Source organism: Mobula hypostoma, chromosome 13 (genome assembly GCF_963921235.1).
Source record: "Mobula hypostoma chromosome 13, sMobHyp1.1, whole genome shotgun sequence".
In the NCBI taxonomy this organism is placed as follows: Eukaryota; Metazoa; Chordata; class Chondrichthyes; order Myliobatiformes; family Myliobatidae; genus Mobula; species Mobula hypostoma.
In genome coordinates this window covers 59,885,426-59,904,848 of record NC_086109.1, presented here as the reverse complement: position 1 = coordinate 59,904,848, position 19,423 = coordinate 59,885,426, and the positions used below count along the sequence as shown (strand labels likewise).

The window sequence follows — 19,423 nt, the reverse complement described above, 5'->3', positions numbered from 1 at the left end:
CCCCTTAATCCGACCATCCTAACTGGATGGCACACATTTCTCCTCATCTCTTATCTTCAACAATAAACCAAACAAGCTGAAAACAGAATGGGCTGCTCTTACAGAACTGCTAAATTAAATACATACAGCATAACAGTAAAAATATGAACCAGGACATTACACAATGGAATATGGTATTTAAAACAATGAAGAAATGGTGATATATATCCAAATCAGAAATCTGCAAGACTTAAAGATCTTTATCCTTGCCTTCCTTGCTGGTAGAGGTCACAGGTTTGAAAGTCAGCATAAACTAGGCAAATGACTGGAATGATTGTAGATGACCCACTGTATAGCCATTGTGCAAATAAGCATTTAGGGTACTTGATGGAGTTCCACTCAAGCAGTCTGCTTGGTTCAGAATTACAATGATTTTCTTGAGTGTGTTGGTCCTGCACCTAGCCATCCACTTTCTGATTTATGCTGTTAGATTGCAGATTCAAGGTGCCCTTCTACACTTGTTACTTATCACCTACTTGCAGGTGAATCATGCAGCCAGGTAGGCAAATAGCCGTTGATTGTGAGAGAATTGGAGGGCTTACTGTAATTGATAAGACTACATCTAGAGAGTATTGTATGCAATTACCTTAGGACTGCAGGGATGGCAGATTTGCCATTCAAACAGAGATTGAGTTGCATAACAACTACCTCAACATTCTTTCTCTCACTCTCCTTTTTCTCCCTCTGTCCCTCTGAATATACCTCTTGCCCATCCTCTGGGTCACCCCCCCCTTGTCTTTCTTCCCGGACCTCCTGTCCCATGATCCTCTCGTATCCCTTTTGCCTATCACCTGTCCAGCTCTCGGCTCTATCCCTCCCCCTCCTGTCTTCTCCTATCATTTTGCATCTCCCCCTCCCCCTCCAGCTTTCAAATCCCTTACTCACTCTTCCTTCAGTTAGTCCTGACGAAGGGTCTTGGCCTGAAACGTCGACTGCGCCTCTTCCTATAGATGCTGCTTGGCCTGCTGCATTCACCAGCAACTTTGATGTATGTTGCTCAATATTCTTGGTCTCTTTTTGCACTACTTATTTTTCTTTATATATCTTTATAGTATTTATTATGTATTACACTGTACTGTTGCCAAAAAACAAAAAAAATCTCATCATATGTCAGTGATATTAAACCTGATTATGATTCTGATTAGGCCTGTATGCTCCAGAGTTTAGAGATCTCAATGAAACTTACTCAATTCCAACAATGTTTGACAGACTGGATGCAGGAAAATCAGCAGTTCGTGAATTCAAAGCTCATTTCCAGAAGTGTGGCACCATCTCCAGTCATAATTGGATATCAAGACTGCAAGGAGAGAGGGGATTACAGCAAGTGGGCAGTGAAATGGAACACACAAATTACAAGCATTAGAAATAGGTGTAGAGCATGAGTTAAAGTTTAATGGGGATCACTGCAATGTAGTCTACCCCAGTAAATGGGGTGATGCAATATTGTGATTAAGGTAGAGTGAAGAAGGGAACAGATAGGTAGATGGGAGTGAAATAATAAAAGTTGATCACACAGGAAGGGGGAAATGCCATGTGGAGTAGACTAGCTCGGGAGGGGGTAACACAAAGGGGAAGCTAACACTCCAATTTGAAAAAGGTCAGAATATTTTGAGAAGATAGGAGGATACATAAATTTGAATTCAACCGCATTGAATAGGCAGGCTGATACAAATCAGGAAATGATTTACTTAGAGTTAATAAATATGCTAATCACATTGTATCAGCAGGAACAATGTGGGTACAGGGAAATACAAGAATTTACATCACACTCCAGAACTATTTGCATACGTTTGAAAAACAAAGAAGTGAAACAAGGAAGGGAAATTGGCTTCAGAAACTCTGCAGGGAAGAGGAGGTGGGGAAACAACTTGTTGGTATCTGAGAAATTCAGAAAAAAATTCAAAGCCTATTGAGGGGTAAAAGAAACCAATGAAGTCCAAAGCATGAAAAATTCTATTTCCAATGAAGTAGGAATATTTGGGAAAAGAGGAAAGATGTCAGAGAAACCCAATGAAACCAAGGATGATGTAATTTGTAATATCCATAGAAGATAGTATTGAACAGCAATCTCACGTTTTCAAAGCAATCAGTGGATCTACAAAGGAAGATGGTTGTGTTTGACTGTCCCCTTATTTTACAGATCTCTCACAAGTGAAAACATCCCAATATCTAACCTGTCAACCCTCACTGGAACCTTACAGGTTTAAGTAAACTTAGCCCTCAGTCTTCTAAATGCAAGGAACAAAGGTCCAAGCTGTCTAATATCTCTTGATAGGATGTGGTTATTTAAGGTAGGATCTAGTTTTGCACATATTGTTTTCTTCTTTCTAAATGAGCAGAACAGCAATGTATTTCCAGAGGTTCACTGAATGTGTAGCATTTTGGGATGCAAGGATCTATACAAAAAAAGGTTCTCCTCCTCAACCCATCACTACTGACGTATATTAGTTTAGATTAGGATCTCCCATTCTATATTCTACCATTATTCAGTCTGAACTGTTTAACAGTGGCTGCCTTTTGTTTTCAGATTCAGATTATTTTATTCATCACATTTATGTTAAAATATAACATAACAACCAACACAACCTAAGGATGTGCTGGGGCACACCTCCAATCTCATCTCATTGACTGGAACACCTGGCTCCAAATAGGTTTTGTAGAAGACATTACCCCAGAGGTTCATATACCTTTTCCAACAAATAAATGTAATATTGGATCATTTTTCTCAATAAATAAATGAACAAGTAGAATGTTTTTATGTTATTTATGTCATTAATTGAGTTCTCCTTATCTAGTTTCTGTCATGGTCTGGTCCGTGAAGTCCACATTCCGGTTCACGGTCCGGTCCGTGAACCCAGGACTCCGGGTCTTCCAGCTGTCCCTCGTTTGGTTGAGTTAATCCTAGGCAACAGATTCCCATCTTTGGGCTTGGAATATAAGTAGCCTTGGGGTTGAGTGTGGGCTGTTGGTTTGTCTTGTCAGTCCCCCCTGGAGCAACTGGTTGATGCAAGGCTAGTGAAACCATTTGTGATCTCCAGGCCTGGTTGGAGGACCACTGCTTCATGGAGCCTTGTTGCCACTTGTTGGAGTGGTCATTGTGGTATGGATTTGGCTGTTTCTGTAGCCAGCCAAGGTTGCTGGCTGCCCTGAGTCTCAGAGCCACCCTGGATTGAGCTCCTTTCCTGTCCTTGCCTCCGTTGGGTAAGCCAGGCTGTAATTGCTGTTACCCTGTGGTTGGTTCTGTCCCTTCCTGTCCCTTGCATCTGTTAGGTAAGCAGGCTGTTTGCTGGTACCCTGCAGTTGGGTCTGTCCCTCTCTGTCCTAGCCTCTGTGGTGTGAAGATCTGTGTCCTGCCCAGGAGAAGCTCCAAGAACCCTAGCCTCGAGGATCCCAAGCCAAGCTCAGGACCTGAGGCCCCAGCCTGCAGCCAAGCTCAGGACCCAAGGCCCCAGCCTCATCCTGTCCTTGCCTGGTTCTAGGGTACGAGCCCAAGGCAAGATCCAGGTTCTGGGGCTCGGAGTCGAAGCCTTGTCTCCTAGTCCATGGTTTCTAGTCCTGGTCTCGCTTTCCCTAGCCCAAGTCTGTGTTCTTGACCCTGCTCCTGGTCTGTATCCTGTCACGTCCCTACTCCAGTCAAGTCCTGTTCCTGGTACTTCAGTGTCTGTGTCTCGCGTTTGGGTCCGTTCCCAGCACCCCCTCGTGACAGTTTCAGGACTTGCGTGAAGATCTGATCACATTTTTGCCATATTTATGCCGAAATAGAGAGAATTCTACAGGGTTCACAAATTTTCCAGCCCCACCGTAAATGCTGCAGCTGAACCCACATCCACAATTTTCACCGGCAGCTCATGCCACACTCGCACTGCTCTCTGAGGGAAAAAAGTTCCCCCTCGTTCCCCTTAAATATTTCACTGTTCACCCTTAACCTATGATCCCTAGTTCTAGACTCATCTAGCTTCAGTGGGAAAAGCTTGTTTGCATTTACCATATCTACAGTATACCCCTCATAATTTTATATACCTCTATCAAATCTTCCCTCATTCTCCTACGATCCAGGGAATTAAGTCTTAATCTAGTGTTATCCGGAAAAAGTTGACACTTTTTATAGATTTTATAGGAAAGATGTGGAAGCTTTAGACAGGGTGTAGAGGAGATTTGCCAAGATATCACCTGGATTAGAAAGCATTTTAGCAAATTCCTAATGCATGTTTTTAAAACAAAATCACACAAAAAATTGAGAATGCGGAACACTATCACAGGCAGGTGAAGTGAATGACATAGAAGTTCAGTGGAAAGTTATTAAGCCCACAGTGAGGAAGGAGTACAAGGATGTGGGTTGAGGAATACAATTCATTTCCTTTAACTATACGTAATTCTATGCAAAACCTCTTCCTTTTCTCGATATCCACACATAGCTAAATGCGTTGTAACAGTTGCAATCAAAAGGAAAATTTTATGTTTGGCAGAATTTAGAAAATAATTGCATATCCATAGTAGTCGAAGTCAAAAGGTCTATGCACAAGTACACGTGTGCCCAGGGGCAATTAGAAACTGAATTGTGGCAGCATCACAGGCACATTGAATCACATAAGCAGCGTTCAAAAGAAAAACATAAATTAAACATGTACACAATTTTCACATCCTTGGAGCACCCCAAGGTAGTCTACAGGTCAGGAACGATGTATGGAACAAAAGTATGCCATCATGTTATGCACAGTACTTTTATGTTTTGTAACTCAAAAATGAAACTAATTGAGAAAAATAAGGGAGTCTAGAATGCATGTTTAACTCACCTATGATGTGCCATGATGACATATGCCAGTTAAGTAACTTTACATATAATCCATAATGAATAATTTAAATAAGAATGCTTAATTGAATATAAATTTACAATATTAAACAACACTCCTCCCCACTTAGCTATAAACTCCAAATTAACATAGAACAAATCTCAGTTTATATGCTGTACAAATACAGTACACTATGTAGTATAACTATATAGACATCCACAGCATAGTAAATTTTAAATTGTCCCATTCACACCTATAGATTGTACAGGATTTCTTACTGTTGTGGGATAATGTCTTTCCTGACCAGGGAGGTCATTTTGCTTGTCAGGTGAGACTTGTGGCTGTGTAACCAGCGTCAGTTCTGGGACCTCCTCCGTGCCGGTTGTAGGAGTTGACTCTGGCACTGCAGGAAGTGGTTCTGACAGCTCTGGGTACCTTCCTTCCAGACATGCTGGCATCCTGAACAGCACTGAAGCTGCTCAATCTGCTGATCCATCCCAGGCCACCACACAAAGCTTCAGCCAACATTTCATTTTGACCACACCTAAATGACCAGCATGTAGCTCCTCCAACACTTTAGTTCTCAGCTTGGATGCTACAACAACTCTCAATCTCCACAAAAGGCAACCTCTGTCAAGGGCAAATTTGTCCCAGTGCTGGTAAAAATAGGGGAACTGGAGTTTCTGCTGCAGATTCCAGCCATTTTGGGTGGCCATGTAGACCTGCGTTAGTGTGGGGTCTTTTCCAGTTTCTCTTTGGATCATCTCTGCTCCAATAGAGAGAATTTTGATTTACATTGGGGAGAATACTTCAGGAGGAGTGTCCTTTTTGTAAGTTTTACAGCTATTTCCTTTTCCAAGGGTAAATGGGATGATCCATCAGCATTTCAATTAGTTTTCCTCTTGAATTTGATCTTGTAGTTGTGACTTCCAAGAAATAGAACCCATCTCTGCATTCGTGCCGCTGATGTTAGTGGAACCACCTTCTGTGGATTGAAGATGGGCACTAGTGGTTGATGATCAGTAATGATGGTAAACTCTCTCCCTTACAGGTAGGTGCTGGTTGAAACATTTTACACCCCAAACCAGACTCAAGGTCTCGCTGTCAGCCTGAGCATAATTTTTCTCAGCAGCAGTGTTGCAAAGGCAATGGGGCATTCACTTCCATCATTCATAACGTGACATTACTGCACCTACTGTATACCATAAGGCAAGGGATTAGATTAGATTCAACTTTATTGTCATTGTGCCAAGTACAGATACAAAGCCAATGAAATGCATTTAGCATCTGACCAGAAATGCAAAGAATAGTGTTATTTACAAAATAACTGTGAATAAAAAGTAAGTGCTACAGCACACAAATATAAAAGTACTGAGACAGTACAATATGGGTGCAACACTGCTTAGTGCTGTGATATGAGGTTCAGCAGGGTCACAGTCTCAGGGAAGAAGCTCTTCCTGTGCCTGCTGGTGCAGGAGCGGAGGCTCCTGTAGTGCCTACTGGATGGGAGGAGAGTAAAAAGTCCATGGTTAGGGTGAGATGCATCCCTGATAATGCTTTACACCCTGCCCAGGCAGCGTTTATGGTAGATGTTCTCAATGGTGGGCAATTGGGTGCTGATAAACCGCTGGGCAGTTTTCACCACACGCTTGAGTGCATTGTAGTCCGATATGGGACAATTGCCATACCACACTGAGATGCAACTGGCGAGTATGCTCTCAATGGTACAGTGGTTCCATTCACACGGGCATCATCACAGGCAAGCTGCACTGGATGATGTGGATCATAATGTGTGAGTATAGAGCTTGATGTCACAATTTTCATTACCTTTTTGAAAACCACTTCACACACACTTTGTCCATTGCCATTTCTTCCTGATCTGTGGGAATGAGATCAAGGGGTGGAGCACAGTAGCCAGGTTTGTTATAGTAAGTTACAAATCCTAAACAGGACCACAACTGTGACACGTCCTTTGGCCTTGGGGCATCCACCACTGCTTGAATTTTCTCAGCACACTTGTGTAATTCTGGTGTGTGAATGGTGTGACCACAGTAAGTGACACTTGGTTTAAATAATTCACACTTGTCCAATTGTGCTCTGAGCCCATAATCTTCTGATCTTTTTAAAACTGTCTTGAGATTTTGGAGATGTCATCCTTACCGGTAACAATGATGTTATCCAGATAACACTGGGTGCCTGGGCAGCCTTGCAACACCTAGTCCATAGCTTTCCGCCAGAGTGTACGTGCAAAAATAAGCCTATGATAGTGATAAGGTCCTTTGTTTATGGAGAGAAACACTTTGGACTCTCTCCCATCTCCACCTGTAGCTAGGCCTCAGCTAAGTCAACTTTGCTGAAGTGTTTCCTCCAGGAAGATATCCTCTATCCTGGGCAGAGGGTATTGATCTGCTTTCAGTACTGGGTTGCTGGTGACCTTAACATCACTACAGATCTTGACAGATCAATTCTTCTTGGCTATTGGGACCACTTGTATTGCCCATGGGCTCCACTCAACCTTGGAAATAATTCCTCCAGCCTCCATGTGATCTAGCTCACTGTCCACTTTATCACAGTATAAGAAACCAGACAGACTTTGTAAAATTTGGGTGTAGCACTTTTAGCTAACACTATTTTCCCCTTGATTTGTTTTGAGTTTTTCAGTGCCCAAGTTGAAAACTGTCATAGCATTTGCAGTACCTTTTTTAATTCACTTTCCTTTGCCCCTATTGCGGGGGATGTGGCATGCAAATGGTGGATGGATCTCCAATCAAGTTGTAGTTGTCTCAGCCAATCATGGCTCCATAATGCTGACCCTCCTGTTTTTACCACATACAAGTCCAATGTGGCTTGTTGGTTGTGCTGCACTGTTATATTAAAACTTGAACATCTTGCTGTGTAAGTTTTGTGACTAATTGAAAGAAAATCAAGGAAGTCTGGAATGCATGCATAACTTTGTTTATACTTCTGTGAGGTGCACACACATGATATGGTGTGATGATGTATGCCATTCATGTGCTTTTACATGTAATAAAAAGTAAAGTAAGGGCATCTGTTAGTCTTGCGAGACCATGGATCTGCACCTAGAAAGTCTTCACTCTCCAGGGCGCAGGCCTGGGCAAGGTTGTATGGAAGACCAGCAGTTGCCCATGCTGCAAGTCTCCCCTCTCCACAACACCAATGTTGTCCAAGGGGAGGGCAAGGGCCAATACAGCTTGGCACCAGCGTCGTCGCAGAGCACTGTGTGGTTAAGTGCCTTGCTCAAGGACACAACACGCTGCCTCAGCTGGGGCTTGAACTCACTCGACCTTCAGATCGCTAGTCGAATGCCTTAACCACTTGGCCACGTGCCCACACTGTAACCCATAATGAATTATTTAAACAATATAGTTACGATATTATTGAAATAGTAAACACATTGCAAGTAAGATCCCATTAGTTATCTGAATATTAATATTATTTAGTGGTATGGCTTGAGAGAAAATGGTTTACCAGGAAATGTGAAATTGTGGAGGGAGCAGCTCAGAAAGATGGTTCGGGCAGTTTTCACGGACACAGGTGACTTCTTCCAGTTTGTCCACAAAACTGCTTATTCTTCTTCTCTTGTGTCTTTTCTCTTTGCAAGTTGGTTGGGGTTCTGTTGGAGCCTGTAATCTACAGTTCAGACTGTTCTTCTCAAGCAATGTGTTTTTCGGACTGTCTGTGTGGCCTGGCACTTCACTGTCTGCAGAAACAGCCTGGAAGATGTGCGTCTTTGGGGAATGGCCCTGTATATAACCTGGTTCCTTGCTGATTTCACCAACGGAAGCATCACGGGAGACTGAAACAAAGGGACAGAAAACAATGTGTGCTGCTGTCAGAACCCCCACACCCCCCCCCCGTATTCGAGTGATCCCCCCTCTCTCTCTTTTGATGGTGAGTGAGAACCTGTTGGTCCTCAAGTCAGGGGTTTGGAGGAACGACACAGACGTGTGTGTGTGTGTGTGTGTGTGTGTGTTTGTGTGTGTGTGTCTCAGACACCACAGACCTGTGGTTTTGGATGGACTCTGGATCAAGGTCCCTTTGAGGGCCTTTGCTATTTCTTGCATGGTGGGAGTTGGGGGAGGCCAGTGCTTCTGCTGGCATAAGTGGGGGAAGGGCTGATACTTCTGCTTGTGTGTTAGGAGGGAGGGGAGGTGAGGCTTTGGAGTTTTGATGTTTCTATTGTTCATAATTTGGGGTTTCTTGTTTCGTGGATGTCTATGAAGAATAAGAATGTCAGACTGTATATTGTATATATTCTCTAATATTATATTGAACCATTTGAATTCCAATGTTCTTTTTCAAATAGTCCGTGGGTAACAACATCCATGACTGTGGAGTGCTCAGAACTAACTAATTGGCTCAGCTTACAACTTTGGATGGATGTCAGAGGAGGTCTTGAACCTACTCACTCCAAATGGGTCATAGTTGACAACGGGGCAAGAGCAAGCTGAGACAATGGATCTACCTGGGCAGGCAGGTTTGTGGATCTTGGGTAGGAGGTAGAAATGGGAAGTGTGGGGTGTTGGAACTATAAGGTTAGTAGCAGTGGTTGGGAGATCCCCTGAGCTGATAAAGTTGGTGATAGTGTGGGAGACAATGGCCTGGTTCTCCTTAGTGGGGTCATGATCAAAGGGTAAATAAGAGGAGGTATCCGCGAGTTATTGCTGTGCCTCGGCAAGGTAGAGGTCAGTACACCAGACTACAACAGCACCCCCTTTATCGGCGGGTTTTATAGTAAGGTTAGCATTAGTGTGGAGAGAGTGGAGAGCAGAGCATTCGGAAGGAGTGAGGTTGGAATGGGAACAAGGTGTGGTGAAGTCGAGACGGTTGATGTCCCGTCAGCAGTTAGCAATAAGGGGATCCAGAGCAGGCAAAAGACCAGAATGTGGAGTCCATTAAGAGGAAGAGGGTTGAAGACGGGAGAAAAGGTAATAGGTGGGGGTGGGAGAGTCCTTGCCGAAGACGTAGGCTCGAAGACGGAGCCAGCGGAAGAAGAGTTCAGCGTCATGGCGAATGTGGAATTCGCTGAGGGGTGGGCAAAGGGGGAGAAAGGTAAGGCCCTTACTGAGGACAGAGCGCTCTGCCTCAGATTTGAAGGTCAGAGGGGATGGTAAAGACCCGGCATCGCCCCCTTGTTCAATCCCTTCCCACCTATGTTTGTGACACTTCTCACGCTCTGAATTTTTTTCAATGATTTTAAGTTCCCTGGCCCCCACTGCTTTATTTTCACCATGGATGTCCAGTCCCTATATACTTCCATCCCCCACCAGGAAGTTCTCAAAGCTCTCCGCTTCTTTTTGGATTCCAGTTCCCCTCTACCACCACTCTCCTCCGTCTAGCAGAATTAGTCCTTACTCTTAATAATTTTTCCTTTGGCTCCTCCCACTTCCTCCAAAATAAAGGTGTAGCCATGGGCACCCATATGGGTCCCAGCTATGCCTGCCTTTTTGTTGGCTTTGTGGAACAATCTATGTTCCAAGCCTATACTGGTATCTGTCCCCCTCCTTTCCTTTGCTACATCGATGACTGCATTGGTGCACTGCACACATGCTGAGCTCGTTGACTTCATTAACTTTGCCTCCAACTTTCACCCTGCCCTCAAGTTTACCTGGTCCATTTCCAACACCCCCCTCCCCTTTCTTGATCTTTCTGTCTCTATCTCTGGAGACAGCTTACCTACTGATGTCTACTACAAGCCTACGGACTCTCACAGCTACCTGGACTATTCCTCTTCCCATCCTGTCTCTTGCAAAAATGTCATCTCCTTCTCGCAATTCCTCCATCTCCACCACATCTGCTCTCAGGATGAGGCTTTTCATTCCAGGACGAAGGAGATGTCCTCCTTTTTTAAAGAAAGGGGCTTCGCTTCCTCCACCATCAACTCTGCTGTGAAACACATCTCTCCCATTTCACGCACATCTGCTCTTACCCCATCCTCCCGCCACCCCACTAGGAATAGTGTTACCCTTGGCCTCACCTACCACCTCACCAGCCTCCGGGTCCAACATATAAATCTCCGTAACTTCAGCCATCTCCAATGGGATCCCACCACTAAGCACATCTTTCCCTCCCCCCCCACTTTCTGCTTTCCACAGGAATCGTTCCCTACGTGACTCCCTTGTCCATTCGACCCCCCCCATCCCTTCCCACCGATACCCCTCCTGGCACTTATCCTTGTAAGCGGAACAAGCGCTACACATGCCCTTACACTTCCTCCCTCACCACCATTCAGGTCCCCAGACAGTCCTTCCAGATGAGGCAACACTTCACCTGTGAATCGGCTGGGGTGATATACTGCGTCCGGTGCTCCCGATGTGGCCTTCTATATATTGGTGAGACCCGACACAGACTGGGAGACCGCTTTGCTGAACACCTACGCTCTGTCTGCCAGAGAAAGCAGGATCTCCCAGTGGCCACACATTTTAATTCCACATCCCATTCCCATTCTTATATGTCTATCCACGGCCTCCTCTACTGTAAAGGTGAAGCCACACTCAGGTTGGAGGAACAACACCTTATGTTCTGTCTGGGTAGCCTCCAAACTGATGGCATAAACAGTTATTTCACTATCTTCCATTAATGCCCCTCCTCCCCTTCTTACCCCATCTCTAATTTATTATTTTTAAAATATTTTTTATATATTTTCTTTTTTCTCTTTCCCTCTCACAATAACTCCTTGTCTATTCTCTATCTTCCTCTGGTGCTCCTCTCCCCCTTTCTTTCTTCCAAGGCCTCCCGTCCCATGATCCTCTCCCTTCTCCAGCCTTGTATCCCTTTTGCCAATCTACTTCCCAGCTCTTGGCTTCATCCCTCTCCCTCCTGTCTTCTCCTATCATTTCAGGTCTCCCCTTCCCTCTCCCACTTTCAAATCTCTTACTATCTCTTTTTTCCGTTAATCCTGACGAAGGGTCTCGACCCAAAACGTCGACTGTACTTCTTCCTTTAGATACCGCCCGGCCTGCTGCATTCCACCAGCATTTTGTGTGTGTTGCTTGAGACAATTCATGTTAGATGTTAGCCTAAGCATCTTATTGAGGTCCACGATAATGGAAATGCCAAAACTAAATTCGATTTTACCATGAAGTGTGGTAAATAATGTTGATGAACAACAGGCACTGATGGTCATTTGGGAAGATAATGTGACTGCAATTATAGAAATTTGGCTGAAAAAGGAGCAAAACTGGACGTTATATATTCAGGGAGGCATAGTGTCCTGGAAGGTCAGGAAGGAACGAGAGGGCGGTAGAGAGAATTTAACTGAGGGCTCAAAGAGAGCATTTGGTTACTGCTAAACAACGGTGGAGGGAAACAAAAACAAGCTATGTGTTTGGCTGCAACTACAAAGCAAAGCAAAAACAAGGCTGATTATAGATATAAAAAACAAAGGACCTTTTTTATTTTTATCATCCCCAGGATCTCCCAGTGGTCACACATTTTAATTCCACGTCCCATTCCCATTCTTATATGTCTATCCACGGCCTCCTCTACTGTAAAGGTGAAGCCACACTCAGGTTGGAGGAACAATACCTTATATTCTGTCTGGATAGCCTCCAACCTGATGGCGTGAACACTGACTTCCCTAACTTCCGTTAATGCCCCACCTCCCCTTCATACCCCATACCTTATTTATTTATTTATTATTATTACATGTGTTCCCTCTTTTTTTCTCCCTCTGTCCTTCTCACTATAACTCCTTGCCCATCCTCGGGGCTCCCCTCCCCTTTCTTTCCCCTTAGGCCTCCCGTCCCACGATCCCCTCCTTTCTCCAGCCTTGTATCCCTTCTGCCAATCAACTTTCCAGCTCTTAGCTCCATCCCTCCCCCTCCTGTCTTCTCCTATCATTTTGTATCTCCTCCTCCCCCTCTCACTTTCAAATCTCTATCTCTTCTTTCAGCTAGTCCTGATGAAGGGTCTTGGCCCGAAACGTCGACTGTACCTCTTCCTATAGATGCTGCCTGGCCTGCTGCGTTCACCAGCATTTTTTATGTGTGTTGCTTGAATTTCCAGCATCTGCAGATTTCCTCGTGTTTGAGTTTGCATGTGTTGTTCACTTGACAAAAGATCCTTCTAAAATACATATAACCTAGCAGACTTTGGAAGATCATTTGGTAATCACAAAGTTTGTGTGATGAATTGAGTAAATCAGATCTCCTATGTTCACATTAACTACAAAAGCCAGAAAATGGTGCACATTGCTGCAGTCCTGTTCAAGGTATTCAAGAATTGCCATTGAGAAATCCAGACTTAATTCCAGAGAATAGAAATGTTAATCTTACTAACTACATACGATAATAAGAACAACTAGATGATGAGTCATTATTTGTCTTTCTCCAAAGACTGAGAATATTTAACTACTTTCTGATTCCAGAGTTTTGGCCCACAACCAAAACGAAGACTGAAGGCAGTAAGTTACTGGACAATCACAACATTTTGTTTAACTTACTCATGACAACAATAGGATTTAATGTCCATGCCTATTGCCTTTTAGAGGGTGTTGATGAATGGCCTCAAATAATTGGTGTCCATCTGACGCTGGAATTTTGAAACTACTGCTAGGGTGGGAATACTGGAACATTGATGCAATCATGATGAAAAATTGGCAACAAAATTTTAAAAATCAAGGCACAACTTGGGAAGAACATTGAAAGTGGTATTTCCGTGCACCTGCTGTCCTTGTCCTTCAAGATGCTAGAGATCACAATTTTGGGACGTATGGCTAAAAAAGAATTGACAAGCTGATGCTGTGCCTTATTAATGTGTCAGCACAAATTGACACTTTAGTCAGGATACATCCAGTCTGGAGGACATTAATGAGCAAAAAATTGGTTCATTATGTCCAAGATGCAGTTGAGATTTTTAAAACTTGGAGATGAACTCAACAATGCAAGTGAAGAGTGTTTCAATCCACATTTGTGTCAAAACTTTCAGATGATAGAAAGACTTTGTGGAAGTCAGATGCCATGTTACTCACCACAGGATAACCAGCCTCTGGCTTGCTCTTGTAGTCACACTAAATTTCTGTTAACAGTAACACCACAATGTTGATGGTGGGGCATTCAATGACGGTAATATCATTGCACAGTAAAGGTAGGTGGTTAGGATTTCTTGTTAGAGATTGTCATTACCCGGCAGACGTGTGCTCTTATCAACATAAGAAATATGAACTAGAGTCGGCCACCCTGCCATTCAGAACTGCTCTCCCATTCAAGATTATAGCTGTTCTACTATCTTGTCTTGTCCATACTGGACCAACTGCCGCCGCTGGGCTATAAACGTGCTGGAGCAATGTGTGGTTAAGTACCTTGCTCAAGGACACAACACACTACCTCAGCTCCAGCTCGAACTCGTGACCTTCAGATCACTAGTCCAACACCTTAACCACTTGGCCACGCGCCAACACTTTCTTCAAGTCCCTCCATTTCTCTAACGTCTAAAGTGTTACTTTGCCTCTTACAACTCTTAAAAATCCACTATCCTTTGAGAGAAGAAATTTCTCCTCATCACGGTCCAAATAACATCCCTATTCTGAAATTGTATCCTCAGCTTAAACTCCTCAGCCAGGAAACATCCACCCTGCAACAAGCCCTGTAAATGAAATTCCTTTCATTCTCCTAAACATTTCAGAGCACAGACTGCCACACTTACAAAGTGATATGCTCTGATGCAGCTGCAAGCAAGTTTTTCGTTGCACCTGTGCATACATTTAATTGTACAAGGGACAAAAAACTCGACTTTGACTATTTTGCAAAGGTGGTTTCTGTCTTAAACATGCGTATAGCATAAAAATCATCTTTACTCATTGTAAATTCCTGTCAGAAGATGCAAACGATTCTTCTTTGCTTATGCACCTGTGTGTTGGGCTCTAACATTAATAAGAATGAGTATGTTCATGAGCAAGTCTCCTTCCTTTAGCTGCCTTGATCCGAAACGTCACCTTGCCTCCACTGTTGCTGCTTTGATCTACAAAAATTCTAGATCATATAACAAGGAACAGTATAGTACAGGAACAGGACCTTCAATCCACAAGGCTGTGCTGAACCAATTAAACAAGTAATCAAATGGCCAGCTAAACTAACCCCTTCATATCCTTCACATTCATGTGCCTATTTAAACATTTCTTGAAGTGCCTGATGTACAGTGTCTGCCTCTACCACCATTCCAGGCACCCACCTCTCTCTCTGTAAAAAAAGATCTTTCACATCTTCTTTGAACTTATCCCCTCTCACCTTACATGCATGCTCCCTTTGGACATTTCAACCCCAGGAAAAAGACATTGTCTGCCTACTCTATCTACACCTCTCATAGTCTTAAAAACTCTATCAACTCTCCCCTCAGCCTCCATCGCTACGGAGAAAACAACCCAAGTTTGTCCAAATTCTCATTATATCACATGCCCTCTAATCCAGACAGCATCCTGGTAAACCTCTTCTGCACCCTCTCTAAAGCCTCAACATCCTTCCTATAATGGGGTGACCAGAACCGTTTGCAAAACTCCAGATTCAGCCTGACTAGAGTTTTATAAAGCTGCAACATAAATTTATGACTCTTGAACTAAATTCCTCAACTAATGAAGGCAGGCATGCCATGTGTTTTCTTATCACCCTATCATCATGAGTAGCCACTTTTAGGGAGCTATGAACTTGGACTTCAAGGTCCCTCTGTTTATCAACACTGTAGAGTACTGCCCTTAACTGTGTATTGTTTTTTTACATTTGATCTGCCGCTTTACATTTGTCTGGGTTAAACTCCATCTACCATTTCTCCGCCCATACCTGCAACTGATCTATATCGTGTGGTATTCTTTGCCAATCTTCTGTGCTATCCACACCACCACCAATCTACAGATCGTCTACAAACTTACCCAACCATTTACATTTTCTTCCAGGTCATTTATATACATCACAAACAGCAGAGGTCCCAGCACAGATCCCTGCAGAATTCCACTATCACCAACCTCCCTTCTTCCATCAGCTTGTTTCTTGCTCCTTACTTTAGTTGTGTAATGATGTACTGTGATTCATAATAGGATGCGCCAAGGTTGTCTGAGCTTTGGTCTCACCTGTGGGATGTAAGATTGTTTGCATGTGCATGCAGCATGATGCTTCAACTGTTTAGTACTTGTAGTCTTGTCTAGTTGGCATCCAATTTTTAATTCTATCTCTTGCATGCTCTTCAACATTCTTTGAAGGCTGTGTCTTTAATGATGTGGCCAAATGAGGATACATAAAGCTACGAGGATACAGTTCGTGATGGAACAAAACTGTATTGCACAGCAATCAATGGACCTCCAGTTTTGAGTTGCTATTTCTATTCTGAGTCCACTGAGTCAACAAATTCACAGTCTTGTTTTGCTCTTTCATCAGCATTCTTTTGAAAAATACCATAATTAAACATGATCTCACGCAGTTGAATGATAGGGTCAACTTCACCCTTAGCAAATTTAGCAGGATCAAAAGTTCAGTCTTCCCCCTGTTACCACATAGATCAGACATATAGAAACGCTGCAGCCAGCACAGCAAGGTACTTGCTTCCTAATTTTCATGAGTTATATCTTTAACATATCATTGAGATCAAGGGGGTCTCATTGTAACAGAAGTCAACCATGTTGGTCTGTACCAAGCTTTGCAACTGATCATAGGAGCCTCCAAACTATTTTATAAGGCAACAAGGTCTTTTACAAGAGGTGAGCAAACAGGATATTATTGCACAGTATTCAATAGACCTCCAGTTTCGAGATGCTAAAAATTCTGCAGATGCTGGAAATCTAGAGCAACAGGCACTAAATGCTGAAGGAACTCATCAAGTCAGGGCGCATCTATGGAGAGGAATAGATGTTTGATGTTTTGGCTTGAAAGATCGACTGTTTATTCCTCTCCATAGATGCTGCTTGACTGCCAGCATTTTGTGTTAAGCAGAATATGATTAATACATACTAAAGGCCATTTTATTCCTCATTCCAGAAACAACTTAATTCCTCTGATTCCTAATAAATGGGGGGGGAAGCTAAAGTATCATACTAAAATAAAAACAAAATTTGTCCTTTGAAATGAGGACCAATTTACATTTCTTAAGTCCACTTCAATAAAGTTCTTTTCTCTGGTAAAATTTCAGTTCAATGTCAACCTGACTTAATCAAACACTTTGACGAGTCAAGCAAATGCTTTTTTTAAAACAGCTAACGTCAGCTCTTTTCAAACAGATTAATAAAAAAGTTACTTTCAGAAGGCCGTGACGCTTCGCCTCAAAGTAATCGGTAGATTTTTATTCTATATGGAGCGCGTCCACACCTGAACGTTGGCCACCTAATTAATTGTATTGGGGTGGCTAGTGTAGAGGCAGAAGGGGGGAAACAAAACTTTTTGGGATTACACCATTAAAAAAAGGGTTCACCGCTGAAAATAGGAATAGAGATGTGCAATGTTTCCGGAAAACACATCAAAGTTTCACTGAAGAGGTTTGGAAAACCCAGATCGCGTGATTGACAGTCCGTGTCACTGCCAGGCGCAAAAGCCGCTCGTGCGGGGGCAATGCACCACCTGCACCGGCAGCCAATCGGAGCTGTGCTGCCGTGTGACGTCAAGGGCAACTAAACGGGCTGCTTTGTCCGTGTAAACAGGGCCGGGCGGGCGGACACAGGCCGCTCGCTCCTTTTCTTTGTCTGTTATTTTGTTTCAGAGGTAGGTCGCTGTCACCGCGGAATTCAGGCGGGATTGCTCCCAGTCAGTTTTCCTGCAAGAGGGACGTTGAGACATGCCGGGCCCTGTTGCCGATGGAACTGACTTGGCTTCATACCTTTCTCATTATTCTCGGGTACCGTCAGCCGGCCGCTGCGGGCCTGGCACTCCCCACTCAACCCAACTCGCCGCCGGAAGAGCCAATAGGGGGTGGGTCTGATCGTGTGGGGTGGGACTTAGCGATCTGATTGACGGGCTCTGAGCCACTAGGTACGGCGCGATGTGAAGATTGGCGGCGCTGTGGTGCGATTGTGATCAATGGGGAGCTGGTGACGACGGAGGCGGGCTTTCCTGCTAGTGGGTTAGGTTGTGGAGAAGCTGGGCCGTGACTCGTTCGGGGTGTTGACGTGCCCAGGCGGGGGCAGAGCGAGGCCCCCGGGTCGGTAATAGTGGAATGGTCTGGCGAGCGGAGCTCGACCCGCTGTTTGGGCTCCTGTTTGAGCATCCTTTCCCACCCCACCCCCCTTTACCAGAGCGAACGTTCTGTCCACATAATGCCAGCTGGGCAGAGTTGGTCTCGCCCTTTGTGGAGGCGCGCCCCGATGGGTTGGGGGCGGGGGGGGGGGGTCAAACCAGTCTGCTGGAGATTCGAGCTCCAGCTTGGCATCAGGAAGCATCTAATGCCTTCGGAGCAAGGCCGCGCCCGGGGCAGGGGCGGGGCCTAGTCTGCACCTGCCTTCTGTGGTATATGTGGGGTATCACTTTTCGGTACAGTATAAGATGCAAGTGGGAGGGTGGTTTCCAACTTGTCTTCAAGACTGTTTCCCTTGAGTGCCAAAGCTTATGAAGTGGTGTCATAGCACCAAAAGTAGAACCGCATAGTTTTGTTATTAGATTAAAGGTAATTGAATGGACTTTTATTTAACAATATCACAAGGTTGGGCTAATGCTGGGAAAAGCAGGAGCCTTTGTTTCATTAGGGTGCTGTATTGAATGTGTGAACACTGTAGTCTGCAGAACCAGTAAGCTTTCTGCTATAACCGCTGTACAATTTACTTAAGAACAGAATCTGCCTACTGTGTCCCTGCCAATTAACAAGTATCTGTCTAAACCTCCCAATTCATAGTCTGTAACTTTCTAGCTGACTGAAGTGCTTGTCTAAAAAAAGATAGTTTTGAGGGTCTCTGCTTGCTCTGGCAGTGTGTTCCATATTCCAACCCCCATAAGACTATAAAACCTTCTACCTTGTATATCTTCCCCTCCCCCTAGCTTAATCTGGCTTCTTCCCCCTTTCCAATCATGATGAAGGATCTTGTCCTGAAACACTGGTGCTTTATTCCTCTATAGCTGCTGACTGACCTACTGAGTTCTTCCAGAATTTTGTGTATGTTACATAAGACCATAAAACATAAGCGCAGAACTAGGCCATTTGGTCCAGCAAATGGTGGTTCTTCCTTGGGTTGCCACTAAATTGCTTGCCCTTATCCTAAACCTTTGCGATCTATGCTCATAAAATTGTATACTTGAATCAAGCTACCACCTCCTTGTCTCCCCTGTTCCAAGTAAAACAATTCAGCCTCTCCAGCATCTCCTCACTGCTGAAATGCTCCATCCCAGGTAATGTGAATAAAACTATAAGACATGAGAGTAGAATGAGGCCAATCGGCCTGTTGAGTTTGCTCCACTCATTATGGCTGATTTATTATCCCTCCTAACCCCATTGTCTTGTCTTCTCCCTGTAGCCTTTGATGCCCTTGCTAATTGTACAAGGCATTGGTGAGGCCAAATTTGGAGTGTTGTGTACAGTTCTGGTCACTGAATAAAAAGGAAAGATGTCAACAAAATTGAGAGTACAGAGAAGATTTACTAGAATGTTACCTGGGTTTCATCTCCTAGGTT

General features: G+C 44.0%; 1 protein-coding gene and 1 long non-coding RNA gene across 6 annotated transcripts in view; one reads left to right on the top strand and one right to left on the bottom strand.

Moving 5' to 3' along the window:
* Positions 1 to 1,242: 1,242 nt before the first annotated feature.
* On the bottom strand, positions 1,243 to 17,745 carry LOC134355622 (uncharacterized). Its single transcript, XR_010020135.1, has 3 exons — positions 17,643 to 17,745; positions 8,319 to 8,646; positions 1,243 to 1,336 (listed from the first exon to the last, which is right to left on the bottom strand). It is a non-coding gene; the product is annotated as an uncharacterized LOC134355622 (long non-coding RNA).
* Positions 17,402 to 19,423, top strand: part of zfand6 (zinc finger, AN1-type domain 6) — a 67,802-nt gene continuing 65,780 nt past the window's right edge. For 2 of the 5 annotated variants that reach the window (XM_063065779.1, XM_063065773.1), the window contains exon 1: positions 17,402 to 17,527. The gene's annotated coding sequence lies outside the window, so the exon portion shown is untranslated. Of the gene's footprint in view, positions 17,528 to 17,557; positions 17,735 to 19,423 lie in introns of those variants that run through there. The other 3 variants (XM_063065774.1, XM_063065777.1, XM_063065775.1) reach the window with 3 other exon arrangements.